This window comes from Macaca mulatta, chromosome 4 (genome assembly GCF_049350105.2).
Source record: "Macaca mulatta isolate MMU2019108-1 chromosome 4, T2T-MMU8v2.0, whole genome shotgun sequence".
NCBI lineage: Eukaryota > Metazoa > Chordata > Mammalia > Primates > Cercopithecidae > Macaca > Macaca mulatta.
This window is the reverse complement of record NC_133409.1, coordinates 154584616-154596052: the sequence shown is the minus strand read 5'-3', so window position 1 is coordinate 154596052 and position 11437 is coordinate 154584616. Positions and strand designations below refer to the sequence as shown.

General features: G+C 41.1%; 1 non-coding gene across 1 annotated transcript; it reads right to left on the bottom strand.

Moving 5' to 3' along the window:
* Window positions 1-10997: 10997 nt before the first annotated feature.
* TRNAA-UGC (transfer RNA alanine (anticodon UGC)) lies at window positions 10998-11069 on the bottom strand. The gene has a single exon. It is a non-coding gene; the product is annotated as a tRNA-Ala (tRNA).
* Window positions 11070-11437: the final 368 nt, after the last annotated feature.

Sequence of the window (11437 nt, the reverse complement as noted above, 5' to 3'; positions counted from 1 at the left end):
AGCACTTCATCTGTTTTACTCTAGATCAGGAGCCCCAACCTTCAGTACAGGAACCGGGTACAAGGCAGCGTGGCAGGAGAGCCAGCGAAGCTTCATCTGCACTTAAACAGCAACTCCCCCATCGCTCCTATGACCCCCTGAGCTCCCCCTTCCTCCCAGATAAGCGGAGGCGTCAAATTCTCATAGAAGCCCAAACCCCAATGTGAACTGTGCATGAAAGGGATATAGATGTGGGCTCCTTATGAGAATCTAATGCTTGATGATCCGTTACTGTTTTCCATCACTGCCAGATGGGACCGTCTAGTTGCAGGAAAACAAACACAAGGCTTCCAGTGATTCTACATTATGGTGAGTTGGATACTTATTTCGTTATATATTACAATGTAATAACAATATAAATAAAGTGCACAATAAATCTAATGTGCTTGAATCATCCCCAAATCATCCCCCCAACCCCTGCTCCCTCATCCATGGAAAAAATTGTCTTTGATGAAACGGTCACTCGTGCCAAAAAGGTGGGGAACTGCCGCCCTAGATAGTTTATACCAATTAAGCACAGGAAAAGGTTCAGATATTGTTTGTACAGTCACTAAAACTTTACTACTTTATACATCACAAATGTGGAATGATTTACATCATGAAATTACTAGCCCTAAGGGATTGCCTTAGTAAAGTTGTTTTCCAAACACCAGAATACAGAAATCTAAACTATTTTAGAGACTGTTGACCTGGAGATTTGCATTTTTATGTATTTTTTAGAGAAGAATCTCCTTCAACAGTTGACTGAAAACAAAATCAATCAAAATTTCTAAACTCTAAAAACAGATAGATATTGAAAACAATAAAAGAGACAAAACACCTTACCTACAGAGAAAACAAATTTGCATATTAGTGGGTATCCTATCAGAAATCGTAGAGGTCAGAAAGAGTGGCACAACAGTTTTCAAGGACCAAAAGAAAAGAATTGCTAATTCTGAATTCTATATCCAGAGAAAATATCCTTTAGAGCTGAAGAAGAAATCAAGACATTTTCAGAGTAAAAAAAAAAATTAAGATAATTAGCTTAGCAGAATTATCCTGTAAAAAATAGCTAAATTTCTCCAGACAGAAAAGAAATGATAAAAGAAGAAATAATTGATATCAGGAAAGAAGAAAGAACATGGTAAGCAAGAAAAAAATGGGTAAACACAATACATTTTCCTTTTCCTCTTGAGCTTTCTAAATTATGTTTAACAGTTGAAGCATAATTTAGAAGGTCATGTTACACCTTCTAACATATTAGAACATGACCAGGCACCATGGCTCACGCCTGTAATCTTACCACTTTGGGAGACCAAGGCCAGCAGATCATGAGGTGAGGAGATCAAGACCAGCCTGGCTAACATGGTGAAACCCATCTCTACTAAAAATACAAAAAATTAACTGGGCGTGGTGGCACACACCTGTAGTCCCAGCTACTTGGGAGGCTGAGGCGGGAGAATCACTTGAACCCGGGAAATGGAGGTTGCAGCAAGCCAAGATCACGCCACTACACTCAGGCCTGGGTGACAGAGTGAGACACTGTCTCAAAAAAAAAAAAAAAAAAAAAAAAAAGTATAACATGGTCCAATGTAGTTCTAAATGTATATAGAAGAAATAATTTAAGACAATTATATTACAAGTGGGAGAGGTAAAGTGACAAAAAGGGAGGTAAAGATGAGACACACCACTTTAACTGATAAAATAATGATACCAGTACACAGTGATAAATTAAATAAATATTTTGTAATACTCAGACAAATCACTAAAAGAGTTATATAAAGAGATAATTTAAAAACACTACACATAGGCTGGGCACAGTGGCTCACACCTGTAATGCCAGCACTTTGGGAGGCTGAGGGGGATCACCTGAGGTCAGGAATTTGAGACCAGCCTGGCCAACATGGCAAAACCCTATGTCTACTAAAACTACAAAAATTAGCTGGGCATGGTGTTACATGCCTGTAGTCCCAGCTACTTGGAAGGCTGAGGCAGGAGAAAAAAAAACAAAAAAACAAAACCACACACACAAAAAAAACACTACAGATAAATGACAATGAAATTCTAAAAAGTATATAAGTAGTCCATAAAGGAGACTTTAATAAATAAATACATACATACATATCCTAAGAAAATGGCAGTAACAGGGTACAAATAGAAAACAAACTGCTAGATTTAAACCCTAACATATCAATAATTACATTAAATGTAAATGGTCTAAAGGTACCAATTAAAAGACAGAGATTAACAGCGTAGATTAGAAAATATAATCCAACTACATGTTGTCTCCAAGAAACTTATTTCAAATATAATTTTACAGACAGGTTGAAATTAAGAGTATAAAAATATATAACATTCAAATGTTAATTAAAAGAAAGCAAAAGTGAGTTTATTAATATAATATGAACTTTATTTATCTTTTTTTTTTTTTGAGATGGAGTTTCACTCTTGTCACTCAGGCTGGAGTGCAATGGCGTGATCTCTGCTCACTGCAACCTCTGCGCCCAGGGTTCCAGTGATTCTCTTGCCTAAGCCTCCCAAGTAGCTGGAATTACAGGCATGTGCCACCACCACTGGCTAATTTTTGTATTTTTAGTAGAGACGGAGTTTCACTATGTTGGCCAGGCTGGTCTCGAACTCCTGACCTTAGGTGATCTACCCACCTCAGCATCCCATGGTGCTGGGATTACAGGTGTGAGCTACCACGTCTGGCCTAATATAAACTTTAGAAGAAAGAAAAATTTTAAAAACCCACCAAAAAGGCGTAACAATCCTAAGTATGTATAAACCAAAGAGAGTTGCAAAATATGTAAAGAAAAAAAGAATTTAAAAAATAGACAAATCCACAATTACATTAGAGACTTCAACACTTCTCTCATAATAATCGATAGAACAACTAAACAGAAAATCAGCAAGGATATTGAAGAACTCAAAATCATCTTCAGCTAACAGAATTCAGTTAACATTTAAAGAAGAGTCCACACAAGAAAAGCAGAACACATAGCAAGATAGAACATATCCTGGGCCGTAAAACAAACCTCAGATTTAAAAGAATTAACGCATATGGTTAAAAAAAAACCACTGAGGTAGAAATGTATACCACTAACTGCATACATTAGAAAAAAAAAGTCTCAAGTCAGTCATCTAAGCTTTTACTTGAAGAACCCAGGTGGAGAAAAAAGCAAAATAAACCCAAAGCAAATAGACAAAAGATAACAATAAAAACAAGAGCAAAATTCAATGAAACTGTACACAAACAAAAAAAGAAAAACAAACAAAAAGCCAGTTCCAGTTCCTTTAGAAGATCAATAAAAGAAGACCTCTAGTAAGACTGAGAAATTTTAGGAAGATAGATGACACAAATTACCAATATCAGGAATAAAAAGAGGATATCACTATAGACTCCGCTGACATCAAAAGGATGTGTTTTTGGATGATTTCCTTTAAAAAACTTAGCCTGGTGCGGTGGCTCACACCTGTAATCCCAGCATTTAAAAAACAATTAGCCGGGCGTGGGGGCGGGTGCCTGTAATCCCAGCTACTCGGGAGGCAGAGGCAGGAGAATCGCTTGAACTGGCAGGTGGAGGTTGCAATGGGCCGAGATAGCGCCATTTCACTCCAGCCTGGGCAACAAGAGTGAAACTCCGTCGCAGACCTTTTTCTCCCCCTTGTAAGGTTGGAGCATTCCCAGTCAGGAAACAACATTTCTCCACTCTAGGTTTATCCGGCCTCGCATCTCTCCCCAGCTGGGCCCAGCCTCAGCCTATGCTGCAGAAATGTTTAAAGTCGAACACGTAGAGAAGGAAAAAAAAAAAAAAAAAAGGAAAGTGATGTGGAAATTAAAATAGCAGCTACATATGAATCTCAACATAGTGCTTAAAATGTGCATAAACGAGACTAGAAGTGTCCTGCACTTTTGTGAAAAGTTCATTTAGAAATAAACAGGAGAGAAGGTGGAGAGGAGCCGAGCAACAGCTGGTGGGGAAAGGGAAGAGACAGGCTAGGGTCAAAAAATGTAGGAAAAGCGCCGGGCGCGGTGGCTCAAGCCTGTAATCCCAGCACTTTGGGAGGCCGAGGCGGGCCGATCACAAGGTCAGGAGATCGAGACCACAGTGAAACCCCGTCTCTACTAAAAATACAAAAAATTAGCCGGGCGCGGTGGCGGACGCCTGTAGTCCCAGCTACTCAGGGGGCTGAGGCAGGAGAATGGCGGGAACCCGGGAGGCGGAGCTTGCAGTGAGCCGAGATCGCGCCACTGCACTCCAGCCTGGGCAACAGCGTGAGACTCCGTCTCAAAAAAAAAAAAAAAAAAAAAAAAATGTAGGAAAAGCATCCTCAAGATTATTAGGAATATATATATTAAATATATATTATTATGACATGTATATGATATATATATCATGATTATATATAAGGATATATTATATCCTAATAATACAAGTAAGTAATAATATACAATATAACTTGCTAAATAATATAAATAAATATATTTTATAACTATCTTATTTATTGTATAATATTAACATATTATTAATATAATATTTTATATATCATATGTAGTATGATATATTATATCCTAATATATAAAAATAATATTAGGATAAGGGAATACTATTGTTGCAGTAAACTGAGGAACGGAGAGACCAATATGGGAGAACAGGAGGATATTTATTTTAAGGTACACACCGGCTGAGTGGATTCACATCCAAAAAGCTGAGCACTGGCCGAACCCGGTGGCTCATGCCTGTAATCCCAGCACCTTGGGAGGCCAACGCGGGCAGATTACCTGAGGTCAGGAGTTCAAGACCAGCCTGGCCAATATGGTGAAATCCCGTCTCTACTAAAAATACAAAAATTAGCCGGGCGTGGTGGCACACGCTTGTAATCCCAGCTACTCGGGAGGCTGAGGCAGAATTGCTTGAGCCCAGGAGGCGGAGGTGACAGTGAGCCAAGATCGTGCCACTGCACTCCAGCCTCCCTGACAGAGCGAGACTCTGTCTCAAAACAAAACAAACAAACAAAAAAAGTTGAGCATTGAACAAAGACAGAGCAGGAGTTTTTATAAGCAAAACAAAGGCAGTTAATCAAACAGTGCGTAACTTCTGGCCTCGCAGCTGTGTCCAAAGAAAAACAAGAACTGGCTAAATACAGACATTTGTAAAACAGTTATGCTTAAGAAGCCAGGGAAAGGAGTAACAGTATAGGAATTTGTCTTTCCCTCTTTTGTTTCCCTTCAGCCTTGCTCTTGAGGGGGTAGAGGGGAAGGGGATGTCTGGAACCCATTCTTTTGGCCTTGGCTTTTCCGACAGTGTTATCTTATAACTGTCCTTGAAGTGAGCTACTAAGCAGAGGAAAACTTGTTTCTTTTCTTTTTAACCCTTGCCTGTTACTTTTCTTGGAGTGAATGAATGCATATTTATTTTTAAATTTCTGCCTCACTATGAATAACTCTTTACACACAAACTTGACAATTTAGATGAGATAGACTAATTCCTTGAAAAACACAAATTAACACAACTAAATATGCAATACATTTTTTATAACCCTGTAACTATTAAGGGAATTAAATTTGTAACATTAAAAAAAAAAAATCAGGAATCTGGCCGGGCGCGTTGGTTGTAATACCAGCACTTTGGGAGGCTGAGGCGGGCAGATGACCTGAGGTCGGGAGTTCGAGACCAGCCTGGCCAACATGCTGAAACCCTGTCTCTACTAAAAGATACAAAAATTAGCCGGATGTGGTGGCAGGCGCCTGTAATCCCAGCTACTTGGGAGGCTGAGGCAGGAGAATCGTTTGAACCCGGGAGGCGGAGGTTGCAGTGAGCCGAGATCACGCCATTGCACTCCAGCCTGGAGGACAACAGCAAGACTTGGTTAAAAAAAAAAAAAACAAAGAAAAGAAAAGAAAAGAAAAAAATCAGGAATCTTCGAATCTAAGAAAATTTCACTAAAGAATTCTAAGAAGTGCTTAAAGAAGCCAGGCGCGGTGGCTCATGCCTGTAATCCCAGCACTTTGGGAGGCCGAGGAGGGCAAATCATGAGATCAGGAGATTGAGACCATCCTGGCTAATACGGTGAAACCCTGTCTCTACTAAAAATACAAAAAATTAGCCGGGTGTGGTGGCTGGCGGCTGTTGTCCCAGCTACTCGGGAGGCTGAGGCAGGAGAATGGCGCGAACCCCGGGAGGCGGAGCCTGCAGTGAACCGAGATCGCGCCACTGCACTGCAGCCTGGGCGACAGAAGGCGACTCCCGTCTCAAAAAAAAAAAAAAAAAAAAAAAAGGTGCTTAAAGAATTAAAACAAGGTCTACACAATCTATTCTGAAAAAACAGAAGAGGACAGAAAACTTTCCATTTTTTTATGAAGGTAATAGTATCCTGTTGCCAAAACCAGGTAAATACAGTACAAAACGATGGGTATTGGTGCATACTTACCAAAATATTATCAAATAGAATTCAGCAATATATAAGAAGCATTATACACCGTGACCAAGTGGGGTTTATTCCAGAGATGTAAGACTAGGTAAATTTAGAAACAATCACTGCAATCCACCAGGTTAACAGGCTAAAAAATAAAATCACACAATCGTTATCACAGTAGAAAAAGCATTTGTCAAACTTCAATAGCTACTCATGACAAAAAGTCTCAGAAAAATAGGAATAGAGAAGAGCTAACACTGCACATCACATTAAAAGACAGAATGTGTGTTAGTCCGTTTTCACACTGCTATGAAAACACTACCCAAGACTCGGTAATTTTTTTTGTTTTGTTTTGTTTTTTAGATGGAGTCTTGCTCTGTAGCCCAGGCTGGAGTGCAATGGTGTCCTCTCGGCTCATTTCAACCTCTGCCTCCTGGGTTCAAGCAATTCTTCTGCCTCAGTCTCCCGAGTGGCTGGGACTACAGGCGCAGGCCACCATGCCCGGCTAATTTTTGTATTTTTAGTAGAGATGGGGTTTCACCATATTGGTCAGGCTGGTCTGGAACTCCAGAACTTATGATCCGCCCGCCTCAGCCTCCCAAAGTGCTTGGATTACCGGTGTGAGCCACTGTGTTGGGCGAGACTGGGTAATTGATAAAGGAAATAGGTTTAAGTGAGTCACAGTTTCACATAGTTGAGGAGGCTTCAGGAAACTTACAATTACGGCAGAAGGGAAATGGGAAGCAAGGATCTTCTTTACATGACAGCAGGAGAAAGAAGTATGAGCAAAAGAGGAACTTGCCAAACACTTAGGAAACCATCAGATCTCATGAGAACTCACTCACTATCACCAGAACAACATGAGGGAAGCCACCCCCATGATCCAACCACCTCCCACCAGGTTTCTCCCACAAAATCAAAGGAATTAAGATAATCATTTAAAATCTAGGAGGAAAAAACAATCCACCTGATTTCAAGACTATTGTATTACACTGGTGTATTCTCGTACTATTGTATTATTGTATTATTACTACAGTAATTAAGACTGTATAGTATTGGCAAGGAGATAGGCATGTGGATTAATAGAGAGAATGGAAAAATAAACCTACACAAATATCATCAGCTGGTTTTTGACAAAGTTGCATAAGTAGTAATTCCATGAAAGAAACATAAGTCTCATGACTTCACAAAAGTGAACTTAAAATGGATCGCAGATATGAATGTAAAATGTAAAACTATAAAACTCTGAGGAAAAAACATGGAAGATAATCTTTCCGATCTAGGGCTAAACAAATAATTTTACAGTTGACAGTGAAACATGATCTTGTAAAAGCTGGTTCTTTTTTCCTCCTTTCCTCTCCTGCTGTGTCAGTTGCTTTGGCTGGTACAAATAGAGGCTGACCAAATAGAAACAGAAATAAGAGAGCACTAAAGGCAATGAATTGGGTCATGTTGTTACTTTTTATGTGACAAACAAATGACAGAATCAGTGGTCAGGCGCAGTGGCTCATGCCTGTAATCCCAGCACTTTGGGAGGCCAAGGAGGGCAGATCACCGGAGGTCAGGAAGTCGAGACCAGCCTGGTCAACATGGTGAAACCCTGTCTCTACTAAAAATTAGCCGGGCATGGTGATGCACGCCTGAAATCCCAGCTACTCAGGAGGCTGAATTAGGAGAATCACTTGAACCCAGGAGGCGCAGGTTGCAGTGAGCCGAGATCAGGCCACTGCACTCCAGTCTGGGTGATACAGTGAGACCCTGTCTCAAAAAAAAAAAAAAAAAAAAAAAGAAAGAAAGAAAGAAAGAAAGAAAAGAAAAGAAAAAAAAGAAATGAGAGAAAAGGAAAGAAAGGGAGAGATAGAAAGAGAGAGAAAGAAAGAGAAAGTAAAAGAAAGAAAGAAAGAAAAAGAAAAAGAAAGAAAGAAAGAAAGAAAGAAAGAAAGAAAGAAAGAAAGAAAGAAAGAAAGAAAGAAAGAAGAAAGAAAGAAAGAAAAGAAAGAAAGGAAAAATGGAGAAAGAAAGAGAAGGGAGAGTAGAATGTTAAGAAAGGAAAGAAATAAAGAAGATTGGCTCGAAAGAGTCTCCTGGCTCACAAGAACTCTGGTGAGTTCTTCTACAGGAAAATCAGAGTCTCTTGTGTGTGACCACCAAAAGCACCTAAAATATTGACCGCGTCAAAGAGATAATAAATCCACCCCCACCCCTGATGTAAGGCAAATACAAACCTCACTGACTTTCCTAGGTGGTTTGAGTTTTTGATTGAGAATAGGTAGGGAACTCCAGGAACAACTCTTCCTCCTCAGCAGGAGCCTGGCCCTGGACTCCCTTCTTAAACCTCTAAAACAGTGCTTCTCAAACTTTAGCATCAGAGTCACTTGAGGGCTTATTCAAACACAGGTGGCTGGGCCCCACCCTCAGCAATTCTGATTCAATAGATCTGATGTTGGGCCTGGAATTTGGCAATCTGCTTGTAGCACCCTAATCCCTCACCCCTTACTCTCCTGTGCAGTGTCCACTGTGACTAACGTGCCACTATTTGCTTAAAGTGCCTGGAGAGAAACAGTGGATAGAAAGGGAGAAAAAAAAACAAGTATGAAACGAAAAGAAAATGTCTGCATTGCCTTCCTTCAAAAAAAAAAAAAAAATGTATCTTATAACAAACGTATGATTGGCCCCTGGGGCACAGAGCCAGTCTTCAGCTAAGCAGGTTTCACCAGACAATATCCCTCCTGTATGCTGGCTATGGCTATTTTCACTGAACAAAAGAATCGAGAAGTAAGGACAGACTAGCCTGATAGAGTGTTTGACTGGTGGACTGATGACAAATGTCGTACTCTGTTGCCTCTCAAAGACACTTTTGATTCAACAGCAAACGTATACACAGAGGACAGCAGTTTTGAAACATGCAGCATTGGAAACCCCTAAAAGGTGTCATCAGTAGATAGGATTTCCTGGAATTCCCTGGTCATACAAAGCAGATGCGATAGGATTGACAGAGAAAGAAGTAAGGTTTTTTATTTTTATTTTTTTATTATTATTATTTTAATCAGAAGAAGCACCAGCACACCTGCAATTTGCTCACCTTTACATTGCATCTATTTTCCGTTGTGGCAGAAAAGTTTTCTCTACTTTTTCATATAGGGCCTCTGTTTACTGTTGACAGAGGTTTCCAGGCAACCTTTTTTGTTTTGTTTTGTTTTGTTTTATTTTATTTTATTTTATTTTATTTTATTTTATTTTATTTTGAGATGGAGATTCTCTCCTGTTGCCCAGGTTGGAGTGCAATGGCAAGATCTCGGCTCACTGCAACCTCCGCCTCCCGGGTTCAAACGATTCTCCTGATTCAGCCTCTTGAGTAGCTGGGATTACAGGCATGCTCACCACGCCAGGCTAATTTTGTATTTTTAGTAGAGACGGAGTTTCTCCATGTTAATCAGGCTGGTCTCGAACTCCCGACCTCAGGTGATGGTCCCGCCTTGGCCTCCCAAAGTGCTGGGATTACAGGCGTGAGCCACCGCGCCCGGACCCCAATACTTTATTTTAACGAGGAAAATGGAGTGATTGAGGAAATACAGGAAAATGAATCAATCGTATGGAATATCAGTGGGGAATGTGTTGATCCGTATTGATTTCGCTCCTTCCGTGTTGAAGATCTCTAATTCCCCGACAGTCTTCGATCGGTTGTCCAGCGTCCTGCCACTCTCATCTTAAGCGGCGGGAGAGCCACAGCAGTCCTTTTCTCAGTATTGGATCGCACTTGTGGCTGTGCTCTCTGCGCAGGTCGACAGGGAGAGAAATCAGTGGACAGATGCTTTGACTCTGGATTTGGCTCAAAAAACAAAAACAACGACCAAAACAAAATGCCCGGGGGGTGCTTTTCTCCCCTTCTTCTTCTACAGTCTTTCCTTCTCTTTAATTATGGTACAAAACTGATGCCAAAGTGAGCCGCCTGTTTTTTTTTTTTTTTTTTTTTTCTGGAGACGGAGTCTCGCTCTGTAGCCCAGGCTGGAGTGCAGTGGCCGGATCTCGGCTCACTGCAAGCTCCGTCTCCCGGGTTCACGCCATTCTCCTGCCTCAGCCTTCCCGAGTAGCTGGGACTACAGGCGCCCGCCACAGGCGCCCGCCACCTCGCCCGGCTAGTTTTTTGTATTTTTTAGTAGAGACGGGGTTTCACTGTGTTAGCCAGGATGGTCTCGATCTCCTGACCTCGTGATCCGCCCGTCTCGGCCTCCCAAAGTGCTGGGATTACAGGCTTGAGCCACCGCGCCCGGCCAGTGAGCCGCCTGTTGATGTGCACGCTTTTGTTTGCTTTCAAGAGGCCGTCTTGGGACCTCATTCTTCTTTCCCCCTCATTTCTTTCTCGCCTTCCTTCTACCGTCGCAATCGCCTTAGGTGATGTCGAGGCTTACAGCATAGTGATGGGACGTAAGTGAAGGCAGTTCATTGGGTTACGTTTTTACTCTCCATACATGCAGAAATAGGATAGAAAAAGGTGAGGAAGCAGAAGGCCATGTTGCTTGAGAATTAGGTTTGAGCACTGCCAGAGCAAAACCACCACTTGGAGGTGCTGGGGATCGAACCCAGGGCCTCATACATGCAAAGCATGCGCTCTACCACTGAGCTACACCCCCTTCCTGAAAGACTATTTTATAATAATTTTCAGGAAGTAACTTTCATTTTCTGAGACTGTCTCCGTGAGCATGCTGGTAGTAGTGGTTAGTATTACGGAGCGTCTGCAGCTGGAAAAGTGTCAGACAATCACCACAATAAGTTTCCATTGTGGCTTTAAAACGTTGAGTTGTTAGGATCTCCTTCTTCTGTTATGCTTGGCAAGGAATCAAGTTCTAGTTTTTCATTCTTTTGATTTCTTTCAGAAATGACACAAAGCTATTGAAATTCAGCTTTTTCTTACCTAAAATGCTTCATATTTGTTGTTTTCTCAGCCAGAATATTAAAGGTTAGATTCGATTGAGGAAAGCCACAGTCAGAAGAAAACCTG